Source organism: Monomorium pharaonis, chromosome 5 (assembly GCF_013373865.1).
Source record: "Monomorium pharaonis isolate MP-MQ-018 chromosome 5, ASM1337386v2, whole genome shotgun sequence".
NCBI classification, from domain to species: domain Eukaryota; kingdom Metazoa; phylum Arthropoda; class Insecta; order Hymenoptera; family Formicidae; genus Monomorium; species Monomorium pharaonis.
In genome coordinates, this window is record NC_050471.1 from 26,593,439 (window position 1) to 26,609,143 (window position 15,705).

A 15,705-nucleotide genomic window follows, 5' to 3' on the forward strand; every position below is an offset into this window, starting at 1 on the left:
GTGAATTTTAACTTTAAATTAAAAATCAATGACTCCAAATTTCTTCGAATATCAAGTTTAATGTTACGCTTACAAGAAATTTGTTTATAATTTTACATTTTACACCAAACAATAATTTGTCTTGATTTTGAGTCGCTGTATTTAAGTCAAGTGCAGTATACCTTCCAGTATTGACTTTAGATTTAAATTCAGCAATTCAAAATCCCGTCGGGTATAAAGTTGCAAAGAAATCCTAAAATAAGAGAAATAATTTTCTCTTAAAGTGTCACAAAGTATAAAGGTGTGACACCGTGCGTCAAAGGATTAAACCTTTCGTGACGTTTCTCGCAAAGCTACAAAACTCAAAAAGCGGTTCACAGAATTACAGGGAAATAGGTAGGGAGAAAGGGGAATCGAAAATTCGATATCACCAGTATCATCTGCTACGCATGACTTTATATGTTTTTATCGTTATTTTGGACTCGATTATCAAGTTTACAGCGCGCTGTACGCGGAACGTGGCGAAGTCTGAAGCGATAAAGCACCACCGCCGCGGTGCTGATATACATGCTGACCCAGAGGATCGTTAATTATCACTCGGCGAGCATCGATAACCATCGACGGTGGCGACGCATTTACCGTATCGCGGGGTATTTTTAACCGCGCGGCGTTACGCCTGTTTATTCCGCCGATCGGAAGTCGCGGCGGTGCATGCGGGCACCCGCGCTCTCGTTATCGATATCGATTCCGCCGTCGACGACGATGCTCCCGAGGAGAGCCGGAGACTCCCGGGGATCTCGTAACGTAACGCGTGTCGAGTCGAGAAGTGACGATGGATCGCTCGACCGTCCTGTGCCAATTCCTTTCGCGTTGGTAGCTCTTTAAAAAAAATTCCGACGTAAGAAAGCCTTATTTTGTTTCATTAAGAAGAAAGGAACGATTAGCTCGGAAACGTTAAGAAGATTAAAGAGTTTAGACATCAGTTTCAGGTTCAAACAGTGAAACGGTTCGAACCTTTGAACTAAAGATGTGTTCGAGCTGTTTGAATTTACTTTGGATTCGAAAGTTCGAAATTATTAGAGTTCAAATTTTATGAAATAGTAGTAGCAGTTTATATTTCAGATCATTGAACAATTGGGATATAAAAGTCGTTTATAAATAATTAATAGAAAAATAATATTCTTTTTTATACAAAGATTGCGTTTCCGAAGAGAAACATTGTAATGAAAATTATTATTATGCGACTTATTAAAGTAATCTCAATTTTTCTAAAAGTTTTAAAAAGCGTTGTAAGAAATTTTTTTTCCAATGCACACTGAGTTTCCAATTTTTTTATTATCCAAACTTTATTCCGAATTATTGACATTATTTTTTATTTTGAACTATTCAAGCGGATCGAATATGCAAATCTTTTATCTGATTGTGAGTCTAGCAATAATAATATTAACTCGCGTGCATGGAAATTAAGGCTTACTTCTGAAAAGACCTAAAGCATCTCTCTACTCGTTATTAACGACATTTATTTTTTCCATCTCCTTCGCGTACAATTCTTTTTTTTTTTTTATATTATAAGTGATGTCGCGCGTGGTTCTCAAAGCGAGCGCGCGCAGATACGCGTCTTTAGTGGAGAAAGGGTTAATAAATCCCGTGAGCGACTGACTCGTAACTCACTCGCCGGGCTATAACTCGAAATAGTTGGCGTGGCTTATCCGACGCCGATCGGCCGTCGTTACACGTTGCGCCGCGACGCTGAGAACAATCGCACGGTCAAACATCGCAAACTAATATTAATTTCGTTAGAACACGGCGTGAAATTCGAATCATCGAAGCTCCCCGTTTGTTTTGCCAGCACGAAAAATATTTTATCGACATTATAAAGTGCACGAAATTAAATAAATATTACCACTGAGAACCACGCTACTAAATGTATTAATATAACAAACTTTGTAACGTGACGAACCTTCAAGTAAAATTTTCAATAAAATGGAATAATAGAAGAATAAAAGTTCACGATTTATAATGAAAAGTAACAAAAAGAAGAATGTTAATTAAGATATAAAAAAGGACAGCAATTCGTCTTCTCGAGAAATAAAACGTCCCGTGTTTCCTTAGTTTACAAATTTGCGAAAAACACGCTGAATAAAAACATGCGACGGGAAGCTTTCGGGGACATTCGCAACGTGTAACCGCGACTGGACGAGTCGCACCTGTTGCAGAGAGCGAGAGGCGGCCGGGGAGTTCGGCGATCGATTATTTAGCAACAAGCCGCAGAAATTGGAAGGTTAATTTCGCCCGCTTGTTTACGCTCGTCCGCGATAATTTTGTGCCCCTTCCCACCGGCCGTTTTCCCACCCTCGCGAGAGACACGCACCCTTCGCACCGTTTGCGCCACGAGACGCAAGACGCTGTACTTTTCGGCGTGCCGAGAGAAAGAAGATATCAGGACGGACACAGTAATGCATTTTAACAGCTATCGGAACAATATTTTTCTTTCGATATTACAATTTTATAAATTAAAGATTGACAAAAAATTTTTAGCAAATTTTATAAATTAATATTCTTAAACGGAGAGATTTCTTTCGTTACATTTTACAAAATTTGCTGCAAGTTTTACTATTTGTAGCGATAAGCAAATATTACGTAACGATAGAATTTTTTAAATATACACCGAAGACATTTTATAAAGTGATTAATAAAAATCATTACATTGTAAAATGTGTTCTGAAACGGAATTTTTTATATAACGATATATAATCATAGAATTTTGTCTTTACACTGTAAACAATTTTTGTAAAATTACAATTATAATAGTGGGTAATTTCGAGACCAATTATAATAGTTGTAAATTTTTACGTGTATGTAATTTTGTATATAAATTTTGCAATAATTTCTTAATTTGTATTTTACACTTGTGTGTACATTTGTGTATACACCGTAAACAAATTTATAACATATTAAATTATTTTTACTTGTGTACTGCAAAATTATAGACACGAGAAAATTTACAACTATTATAGTTGGTCTCAAAATTACCCACTATTGTAGTTGTAATTTTACAAAATGTTCTTACAGTGTATATTTAACACGTTTTGAATGTTTTCAATTTTAATATTATATTAAAGAGATATGATTTTTTGAAGTTTTTTGACTTTTCAATACTCATTTTCTTTATGCTGACAAAACATTTGTAATCGGATAGTTTATTTTTGGAATATTTTACTTATTGGTTTCTCTTAATAAGAAATATTTGATACTTCTCTAATGCTAATTCATAATCGGCGGCCGATCGATCGCCGATCGCTCGCCTCTCGGGGAGGAAAGCTCGAGAGTCGCAGCGGATCCCTTTTTCCTCCGACCGAGTTGGTGCGGCCCTGAATCCCGCGCCGACGGCGGCGGCCACGGGGTGTATCGGAAACCCATGGGAAAGAAAGAATCCGCAGGAAAGTCATCCGGCGGTGTCCGATGGGACCATCCGATACCATCCGCGCGCCCGGGCCCGAGCGTATAAAACTACACGCGGCTATCTTCGCAATCTGATGCCGCACGAACCAGTTTTCGATGCGCGGGACCGGATCTTCCTGCCAGGAGGAGATCCGGCCGAGAAAACTGACTCTGTGCGCCTTTTCCCCTCCCCCCCCCTCTTCCTCCGTCTTTCCCCACGCGTCTCGTATCACTTTTGGCACGTTAACCTGAAGTAATCTTAACTTATTCCCTCTCCCCCGATCTCTCGGCGTCCCTTTATGTACACCGAGAAGAAAAAAGTTGTTGATTTGACTAAATTTTTCAACTCGATTAAATTTCTTGAATCCAACTATTTGTGTGTTTCAGTCAAATATATTAATACTTGAATTAGAGTTCCAAGTATTTTATGTATTTAAGTTAATTGCATAAATACTTGAACTGAAGGAATTTAATCTAGTTGAAAAATTTAGTTAAATTAACAACGTATTATATTTTACGTATATCGCGTGTCTACTTTTTTAAACAACTCTTTGCTGCTCTCTTCAAGGATTAATATTTTATTTAAAAAATCTCTTTCTTCGATGATTTCGTCTGTTTCACGAGGTCTCTTTGCTGTGCAAATTTATTTATTTCTTCGGCTTTCTGATCGCACCGATTCAAACAATGTGACGGTACAGAAAACATTCGAGAACCGAACAATAAAGTTAAAAGATCGAAAAAAAAAAGGAAATTAGTTTCTCCTAACTGTACACAGCCATCTGTCTCTGTCTGCAGCCACCCCTTCTTGCTTCCTTGTTTGCTCTGAGAGCGCAGAAAATACCCACGGATCGGCGCGGCCGATCGATCGATCGATTTATCGGTCGGTCGCCAGTAGAAAGCGAATCGTGTGCACGTTTCTCGATCGAAAGTCGAGGAATTGCTAGATACACGTATCCCTTATTGAGAAAAAATCGCGCCGATAGACCAGACAGTCCCATATTCCCGCACGGTCCAGTCCGACGACGGACTTCGAATCAATTTTATTCCGATTAATTATCTTCGATTTCAACCGTCCTACCACCAACGATCAACTTTCGCGTCGAGCGTTCCGTGATTTCGTTTAATTTTACCGGTTTCCCTTGTCTCAATTCGATTTATCTCCCGCGATCTCTCTCCCTCATTATCCCGGACGGACTTCTTATCTGGAGTTCGACGAGAAACGCGTATTAGAGTCGACCGAGGTATAGGAGGCCCTGGACCCGGTCTTTTTCCATCAGGCTACGCGGCTGTGATGACCGATGGACGAGGCCGATGTCGATAACGTGCACTGCAAAACACATCCGCTCTAAATTCCGCGAAACTATAATGGAAAAAAATGACTTTTTTTCCACTTTAGATAAGTGTGAAATTAAAACGGAATTATATATGCAGGACATTGTCTTTAATGTCCTTCATAAATAGAACGGACTAATGTCCGCCCTAACGGCTGCCCTCCCCTCAGTTGCAATAAACATCTCTATTGCTAACCGTTGGTGCCAACACGGGCACTGATCGACGAGGCAACCACCGCGGCAAATGCACGGCATGCGACCGCGACGAATTTGAGTTGTCTCCCGCGGATGACAACGCAAACGTGTGCTTCTTTTCTCACACGCTCATGTAAAGGCGAATAATGCCCGCAAGAGGAGCACACACCCGCGTCACCATCCTCGGGAAGCAACCCAAATTCGCAATCACATGCCGCATACCCACCGCGACGACCACCGCGCCGATCGACACCCACAACTAGCACCAACAATTAACAACAAAAACACTCATCACAACTGCGAAGAGAACGGCCGTCAAAGCAGACAAGCTAACAGACTGTTGTAACAGTGAACGACAAAGCTATCGCTACCGCTCGCGCCATATTGCGTTGCCAGCATAGTTTTGTTTATTTCGTCCGCTTTAATATACATGACGGACCACATCCTTTATAATGTCCGGACCACATCCTTTATAATGTCCGGTTTAACGTCTATTCTATAATAATTATTTTCAGTCCTATTTATATAAAAGACATTGTCATACATAGATAAAATGTCACATTAAGAATTGCGCCAGTCACGCTTAAGTAAAATGGACACGTAAGAAATCCGTTCTAATATTGTATATTCCGTTATAAAATATACATGTCCTTTATATATAAAGAGGATATGCTTTGCAGTGTGGTTATCGAGTGATCTGGGGGCGTCCAAGTGTTATCGCGACGGCGATAAGCCGCAGCCGCCGCGAGTGATACGCCAGTAATCTCATCTGACCCAGGGCCCTCTCTTCCACATCTCGGGTGTGTTTATCTGTCCGCTCCGCGGCCAGCGTTCCCCGAAGAACGTGGCTATTCATTATTTATTCTCCTTGCGGGCGGCTCCGGCGGCCGCTAACAGGAAAATCACCGCGATCGAGAATCGCGATCTCGAGGAAGCATCTCTCGCGTGACACGCTCGTAGAAGGAGAGATTGACGAAATCGGAACGATCTCCGCAAGGAGGCCCCTTCCTCTCGTTCGATCTCGAATATCGATTTTCTAATACCGATCTCCCGCATTTTATTTTATCAATCGCAATTTCTTAATTCTGTTTGCGCGCAATGAACTCTTTAACCTTGGGTGTTTCTTTCTTTTTAAATTTTACGTAACCGCGTGCGATTTCAATTTGTCCTCTGAATTAATTGCTCTATTGTCGCGGCCCTCGCCAATTAATAATTGATAATTTCTACCGATTAGCCGCATCTTCGTCGGCGCGAGTGCACCACGGTGCAGCCGCTTATCGTCTCGTTTCCGCGTTTAATCGCGGCGACGTGTTTTCGAGACTCTGGACCGACCGACTGGAGCTGCATTAGCCAAGATAAGGGACCGAGTAGGAGAAAAAAAAAAAAATCATTCGATATCCTGCTATCGATCGAGGCATCGCGCTCTACGTGAACTTCGGTTTTTCGACGCGATAAACTCTCCGCGTCACACAAGAGAAATAAAAAAACGGAGAAGAGAAGGAAGGAAAATGATATAAGATTGAGAAAGGAGAGAGATTGGATTTAAATTCTCAGATCACCTAAAATCTGTGACTTGCTGTTTCTCAATTGACCAACGTCCATTTCTGATAATTTGCGCTTATCAAGCGTATCGTTAACAAAAATTCGAGATAGAACAATCCATAATCCACATGCAATTATATTATATAAATAATGATGTAATAGCCATTTATTCTCTTTCCTTTCGATCTCATAATCGTCTCGCGTATTATTGTGTCTATTTCATTTTCTCTATGCAATAAATCAATAATAATATAATTAATAAAAGACAGCAATAAATTTGCCAAACTTCTCGGATGGTTTAAATCCTTTCTATAAGTAGTAAATTAATAATTAAGTAATGCATTTTCTTGTTTTCTTTTTATAAAAGACAATAATGTATACAAACATAGTGTTTTTGTCAGAAAAGTATTGAACAATTCACTTAAAGCAAAAAAAGTGTATTTTAAATTTTATTTGGAGCAACATGAAGCACCCCGCATTTATCTTTTAGGGTTAATTATATTATAATCATATTATAAAAAATACAATAAAGTAATAATAATGTGAATAATTTAGAATTTAGATCTTACAAAGCGGCCTGCAATCTTAATTTTAACGATTTCTATGACTGATTTGCGCTCAATTCTTCCTCGACAAACACAAACGGCAATTTGTATAACACATATCTGTATATCAAATTTCGATCTGGATAAAATGCGACTCTGAAATAAAATAAACTACAAGGCTTAGTTTAAATAAAATTATTAAGAACAGTCACAGAATGCTTTAGTAAACATTTCAGCGGATATTTTAGTATCAAGCTCGAATTAATTAAACGAGATTATATGAAAAAATTTTGATAAATAAAAATCGCAACGCAACGATATATCGACACCGGCGCGGAATTTTCGCTGGGGCGAGATTGCGATGAAATCCGATCGCGACTGGCGCCAGCAAGGACGAGGATCGAGTTCCCGGTTCCCCAAGCTGAAACCGCGCGCTCTCCTCTCATCGCCGACCACCCTCGATCCTCCACGGTATGTATATCTCGCCGACGGAATTTCGCGCGTCCCGCGTCTCTTTCTCTCGATCGCGACGCGCGTCGCACGGCCGATCTCGCGCGATCGTTATCGCGCGTGTGGACCCGCGCGACTGCGAACAACGCCCGCATGGCTTTATAATTTACGCCCGATGGCAGTCGAGAGACATGTTTCTTTCTCCCCCCTCCTCCCCGCGTGAGACGACACGCGAGACGTCAGGAAAAAAAAAATAACACAAAAGGAGTAGATCGATGCGCTGAAACGCGATTTCACGTGTGCGATTAAACGGAGAGAACGCTGAATAATTAAACAGATATTATTTATTACAGTCCCGGCTGCGTATCATACGCGAGTTTGTACATTGCCGGAAATTCGACGTATCCCGTTAGCGCGCTTCGCCATTTCGCGCGCTCGGATCGCGTTTTGTAGACGACGAAGCGTGCCGCGATCGCGCTCGTTCCCAATTAATCGATCTGCTTCGATGACCAAGCGCGCGCTACCGAGATCGTATCGTCACGTGGAGCGGAGAGCTTCCCATACCCCGGTCGAACGAGTGAGAAAGAGAGAAAGAGAATGAAGGGAGACGAAAGAAAAAAACGTTTATTGCATTCCTGAAATGATCCGCGAGGACATCCAATAAATAACTGTAAATAATAACTTACACAAATATGTAACAATAACATAAACTGCAAGAGCCTGGTTTAAGTGAAACGTTAAGAACAATCGCGAAATATTTTGGTATCCAGCTTAAAATAATTGAATAAAATTATATTAAAAATTCGGATAGAAAAATAAAAATCGTAGCATGACGGATATAATAAAATTAATCATAACGGTAAGAGAGAAGGGAAGAGGAAAAGAAAGCGCAAAGAATCACATGTAGAACGAGGGAAATGGTACGAAAATGAAATAAATAAAAAACAAAAAAAAAGAAGAACCATAAGAGCGCGGAGAAAAATAACCGAGCAAAAGATACAAAAAGGACGAAAGAACAAAAGGAATGGCGGCGGAGAGGGCGAGCGGGAAGAAAAATGACAGAGGGACAACGGTAACGCGATACTCGCGTTTATTATCGCGACATTCCGCGCGATTATCCCGCGCGAGCGCAGCGTTATCGCGCGCCATCGATCGCAAGATCGATATCTCGCGCGGCCTGGGCCCGAAGCGTTATCACACGTCGTTGTTATCGTCGCGATCGATGAACGGAAGTGCATGCATGCAACGCGACGTGACACGCTGCACCCACAGTCTCTCCCTCTTTCTCTCTCTCTCTCTCTCTCGCTCTTTCTCTTTTTTTTCGCGTTATCGATCCTCGCGAGCATCTCAATCAGGAAATTACGCGATCGCGCTCAATTAAAAAATTCCATTGTTATATAATAAAAAGTTGACAGCATTCACATTGTTTCAATAGCATTATACTACACTGCACAAATTGTAAAAATGTTTTGCTATGTAGATACTCTCTTGATACCAAAATGTTAAAACCCGCTATTCAAATAAAACACACACACACTTAAAGAAACATATATATTTGAAAATTATATTTTATATAAAATATATATAACTGCATTACGAAAGGACAGAAAGTAATTGTAAATATATATTGTATCACGTCAAATCATTACGTTGTACAGTCGAGGATGTTGGCAAACACATTTTTAAGAATACTTAACCGTATGCCACTACCAAGATAAGATTTTTTACCCCTAGCATTCAAATAATTAATATTTGTTCTCGTATAAAGTACTATATAATTAAATTTGATAAAAACAAAATTCTGCTTTGAAATCAAATTAAATAAATTAATACTTTGCTAAATCTTCATTCCCTTCTTTATATTTTATCGTTAATGAAACATTTTTATTTTATTCACTTTAGCAATATTAAAATACTTTTTTTAATCAAATAAATTAATAAAATGCGCGACATTTATTTTAAGAAATGTATCAAATTACTGGGTAAAACAATTTTCGGTTCAGAAAAATCGCAAATTAAATGTGATGGATTCGCGACGAAAACTCTTCGTAATACAGTTGCAATTCACTGCCGAGGACGCGAAGGGTTAATTTCGGTGAATAAAGTTGCCAACCACCCTCCGTAGCAGGGTGTCAGGTAGAAAATAGCGTGTTACGTGCCAAGACACACAGAAAGGGGGAAGGGAGAAAGGCATATAAAAGCGATCCTGGTGGCTCCTTGTACCCGGTGGCGAATCGCCAACGGAGGGGCCGACCTATCGGGATGACGAGGGGAGACTAAAGGGGCATTCCGAAACGAGCGGCAGAGGTAGGGGTTGGAAAACTAACGCGGGTCAATGAAGCGACAGTCGCGTGCCCCGCATCCTCTAGCGGCCGCAGTTCATGAGATTCTACCACCTCATTCGTCAGTGGGCTTCCCCTCCTGATCAACTCATCCCCTCCTCCACGTCCCCCGCGCATCTATTTAAGTTTTCGTCGTTTGCAAAAAGCGAGGCTCGAATTTCCGCTTTCCGAAATGTAAACTCGGAATCGAGTGCATATTTATATAATTAAATTGCGTACGTATCGGTAACGGCTTACATTAATTTACCAATGCTTTAATTATACATTCGATATTATATCATATACAATTTAATTATGTAGACCGTGTTACTGAATAAATTATTTTTAATGTATATGTATGATATTCATTTCGCATGTTTATTCTATCACGCTATTCCCGTTTGCATTATCAATGAGCGCTGTTATGGCTGTCAAATATTCTTTAACCCCTGACAATAATCACCCGAGGGATGTTTTCGATACATCCCGGCGTTATTTATACAATATAATAACTTTCAACAATTTTGTACGAAAGCAAATACAATATAAATGTATGACTGTATGTAATAGCAGCCTAGTCTTATTTCTATTGCTATAAAATAAATATTATGTAATTTATTTCTCCACAATCACAACGAAAACTCATAAAATGAAATAGCTGTTTAACGTGTTCTTTCTTTTTTATTTAATATTTTCTTGGTTTCTCCTCGGGTTTTTAAAAAATACTGATTAATCTACATTAAATATACATTCTCAGACATTAATAAATTATAGAACAGTCAAAAATACACTATTTTAGATAGTAACGATAATTTAAAATATAAAAATCAAATTCAAATTCATATATGCATGTTCCCCGAGGATTAACTTTACAGAAAATGAAAATGCACAAGCACTTCGGCCACTACGACAGATCGCCGTATTAATGCAATCGTCGCCGTTACCGTTATTATTATTGGCCGCGCGGTTATCATCGTGATCTGTCGTTTACGCATCGCGTCCACGGTTATTCGCGAAGATCGGCGCAAAAATATAACGAGGCGAAGTGGAACGTGCCGGAATGGACGGGACGCGGTCGTGTCGGTGTCGGTGGCGTCGGCGAATACGAATACGTGGGTTACGTAGGTAGGTAGGTAGGTAGGTAGGTACGGGGTCGAAGCAAGCAAACCGGCGCGCCGATAAGAGCGGCGGCGAGGCGTTATCGCGATCGCCGCGCGGCCACGTCGCGCGATAACGATAACAAACTCCCCCCTCCCCTTCACTGCACCCCCGCCATCGCCGCCCACCCCCGTTCGGCGGAGCGTGTTCCCCCGGCGTGCGCTTGTCGGCGTGTGCGGGGTGTGTGTATGTGTTTGTACGAGAGCGGCGAGAGGGCGAGAGGTGATTCCCGTTGTTCGTCGCCGACTCGAAGGCGAAGCCGAAGTCGCCGAATTCGCGATAGTTGCCATGATCGGCCGAGATGATGAATGAAACGAGAGAGAGAGAGAGAGAGAGAGAGAGAGACGATTGTGTACGGAGCTTTCCTAACCGCTTTCTGTATCTTGTCGTTTTTACAGAACAAGATTTATACGTTTATCTTGATCAACCTCCGATTAACCTTTGCAGCATGATGAATCTATTGGACCTACCGTCAATTATGAATCACTATAATAAGTAAATTGTGTCTAGAATGGTTGCTATTAAAATAAACTTAGTATTCAATTGTTCTTTTGTTTTCATGTCTCTTTAATTTCTTAAAACTAATTATAAAAAAGTTAAAAATGGCGCAAACTCAACATACTTCGACCCGTTAGGTTTAGGAATAAATTAAATACATAGTCCTTTTGTGTGGGCTATTTATGTTGTATATTAATTATTAAAAAAAACTAATGTAAATCTGTGGTTTTGCAAGGATAAGTCAAGAATAAACAAAAATATCGAAATAGTTTTTTTTTTAAATTAAAGAACATGAAATTTTCTACAAAACTAATTACAGTTAACTTTGTAATGTTATTTACTTACATTTTATACAAAAAAGCACTCCGCTTATTTGACCTGTTTGTATTTTTTATCGTTATTTTGTTATTTTTTTATTGGATTTTGCATAATTTGGTTCAATTAAATATATCAACTAAATCATCCGTAATCTCTGTAATCTCTGTAAAATCACAATTTACACCACGATGAGAATCAGAGTGCTACGCTTCATATATTAATATCTTATAACTTGGTAAATAATTTTTTATTGTTAATATACATATAATAAATGTCATGAAATAATTTTTTATTCAATTTATTTCAACGCCTATATCAACGAACCAAATCTATCATTCTTTCAACTGTTTCAAACTTTTCTACCCAAGGTCCGATTTCGTATTACACGTAATATACGTACACGTAATATACCGTAGTAAAAAAATTAACTGTTACTTAAAAATTAATTAATACAATCATAATTAAATAAACTAAAGAGTATATCTATGTACACGCGTAACCTTTAATTTATTAAACCATAAGTTTATAAAAGTACGTATTATAATTTTTTTATTAATCACATATTGTAAAAACCAACTATAAATAGATCTTAAACAGATTTTGATGTCAATTTTGAAGAATTAAAATCTCAAAGAAAAATTGATCGTTTCAATATTTAGATTAAAATTTATTTTACACGCACCGTCTCTTTGTATGTTATGCAGAAAAGAAATGATGACTGCACGTTTACGAGTAATCCATGTATGGCAAGTGATTCATTCAGATGAATCAACTAAAGTAAAACACGGAAGTAGATCAAGCGAGTAATTGTCAGACATCGATTGATAAGGTTGAAAGTTTGGCGAACAAAAGATATCTCTACCTTATGAAATAAGAAAGAAGTTAGCTGTTTTACTTCCTACAAACCAGAACTTTTCGCTCGCTCGAGTGGACCAAACAACAACTTTCCCCCCACCCCATCCAAAAAAATGTTCTCCCTCAAATTACTCCGTAAAGTATTCCTGTTTCTATTATCCCAATAATTTGCAGAACTCACAGTGGCGAGTGACCAACGAGCGTCCAAGTGAAATTGTAGGAATGTCCTATTCCCCGGGTCCGAGCGGCGCATTCATCCCTCCCGATCCTTCCGCCATCTTGATAACCCCCTCGGCGGCAGCATCCAAAAGAGCGAGCGCGCAATCTTCAGGACGACGACGTGCCACACCTCGTACACACACACACACACACACACACACATATATATATGCGCACGCGAGCGCACACACACCTGCCCGTGTATCCATGGGGGATGACTGGTCAGGGGTTGTCCGCCGCCGCGGTCGGCCGACGGTGTTATCGCGTCGGCCCAGATTGAATATATTTCATATGTTTTCATAACTACCGCGCGCTACGTCGTCCCGCTATCTGCCGCCCACTCCCCCGGTCGGCCGCCCGCCCGCACCCCCTCGCCTGCCGACCGCCCGAAGGAGGGTAACGCTGGTCGCGGAGAAGGGCGAGATGGAAGGTCGGAAGAAGGCAGGCGGAGGAAGCGGAGCCTCGAAGCAGAATGCGAGAGAAAGAGACGCGGCGGGAGAAAGGAAGGAAAGGGGGGAAAGAAGGGCTGCCGTAGGGATTGCGGCTGCGAAGGGGGTGACGAGCGAGGTGCGAGGGGGAGGGGAGGGAGAGAGGGTGGCCACGGGAAATCAAGCGTGAGGAGATACCGGTTGACTGATGTGCGCCTTTCTGTTGTAAAACGATAAAGGCGCCGTGGCATTGGTCGTGGGGCCGTGGGGTTTCCGATAGCCACCGCCTGTGCCCCCTTGCACCCCCTCGTCCTCCCCCGGTCTTCTCGTCGACCCTCTCGCGGGTTTGCTTCACCTCTTTCTTCGCCGTCGCCCCGTTTGCGGTGGAGCAACGAGAGAGAGAGAGAGGGAGGGTTGCGGCGCGACGCGCGCGGAAAAATGGACGGCGGGATATTCAGTTTGGCGCGCGGATGCTGCATGTGTGCGCCGTCGATCTATCGGCAGCTGGACCGCCTCGCTCTTATCTGGACATCGCCGATGCGGCGACGTCGCGTTACAGCTCCGAGCGGAGTAAATGTACAGGGTGAGCGGTTGAGAACGGTTCTCCCGCTCGCGTCTGATTGCGAGGTAAAATTTCTCCAAAGAAATTATTTTTGAAAAAAAAAAAAAAAGATAGAATTTTTAACACTTGGTGCTCAAAGTCGAACGTCTTGTCAGGTGACGCTTGAATGTTTAACGGTACTCGCTTCAAAGGGATTCAGTTAAGTTGAAGAATAAAAGTTTTCCTCGTCGACGCTAAAGTTCGCAAATTGAGAATATATTAATTTCGCGTCGCGGGCTCTGCGCGCTGACGTGGACCAGCCTCCTTATCCAGCATCTATCGACTTCTAGGACGTCGCACGTTATCCTAACTGACGCGGAAGAGATACACGGATGATTTCCCGAGGAAAACGGAGCGGAGTGAAGCCGAAACGAGCCGAGCAGAATCGACTCGAGAGAGCAATAAATGAGAAGTGGCAACGAAAGAAATTGCTGAAGAGTGAAGATATATTTTTTTTTGTGAACTCGCATCATAAAGTTACCTTTTTTTAAATAAGATTTACGCAAAAACTTCCAATTTGTAGCAGAAATAAAATCGTATTATTCAATTGTGTAAATTACAAAAATTATATAAAATTAAAATAAAGTGTAAATTTAACAAAAATTGTTAATAGTACTAACGATATAGTACTACTAGTAGTAATTGCATAAATCTTATTTAATTAATGTGAATTTCATAATATATTAAGAATTAATGCAATTAATGCTATTAAGTCTCATTAAATCGACGGCCAATTAAATTAATAGCTGGTAGAGCTAAAAATTATGGCGAGCATCAAAGTTTATTTAAAAAAAAATCTGACGAAGCGCGTTGCGATATGCGTGCGAGAAGGTAAAGACGACGGAGATGACTCAGGCTCATAATTCGCAATCAGCCGGCGAGTTGTTAACGCGCGAGTCACTTCGTTACCAGACGCGAGGATAATTTTATCAAGAACAAAGTCACGCACGCGGCGCGGGCGTCCTTCGCGATAATTCGTCGATATAGCCCGCGGCCGGGCCTTGGGGCCCACTTCACTCCGGCTTCCCTTCCTTACTTTACGTTCTTTTGCACCGCAAAGCGAAGATTCGCATGAAATTGCCATGAAATACTGTCCAAAAACAAAGTGACTAGTACACTGATAAGAAAATGTGTTGTATTTGTGACTATAATTGCATAGTAAAATAATTATAATTATGAATATATTTTTTTTATACTATTACTATAATTTTAGTAATGATAACTATGTGCTATGTTTTAAAACTGTATAACTTATAGTACAATTTTTTCATACTTGGCATCACTATACTTTCATACTTGGCACACAGTTAAAAATTTTGTGTTAAATTTAACACATTTTACATGTCCCAAATCATCCACTCAAATTTTTGTGTTAATGTAACATAAAGCAAATATGTTAAAAAGTAACATAAATAATATGTAATGAATTAACACAAAAACTTAACATTTTGACAGTATCAGGAACGAAAACTTTAGTTAAATTAACAGATGTATAATGTTAAATGGAACTAAAACAAAATGTTATTTTAACATTTTAAAGAAATAGCTATTTATACTTTTGAAGAAATTAAAATGTTAAATTCACATAATTTATGTATTAAAAACCTTTCACATTTACATATAAAAATGTTAATATTACGTATTTAAAACGTTAAATTAATTAAGTGTATGTGTTAAAAACCCGATACTTTTACATTAAAAAATGTTAATAGTTTATATTTAAAATGTTGTTAACATATTCTATGTGTTAAAGATTCAACATTTTACATACAAAAAATGTTGATGTTACGTATTTAAAACGTTAATCTAACTAAATGTATGTGT

At 40.0% G+C, this 15,705-nt stretch overlaps 1 protein-coding gene across 1 annotated transcript in view; it reads right to left on the minus strand.

Annotated features, from left to right (window-relative positions):
- Positions 1-15,705, minus strand: part of LOC105835957 (zinc finger protein ZFPM1) — a 217,271-nt gene that overhangs the window by 132,450 nt on the left and 69,116 nt on the right. The window lies entirely within an intron of this gene.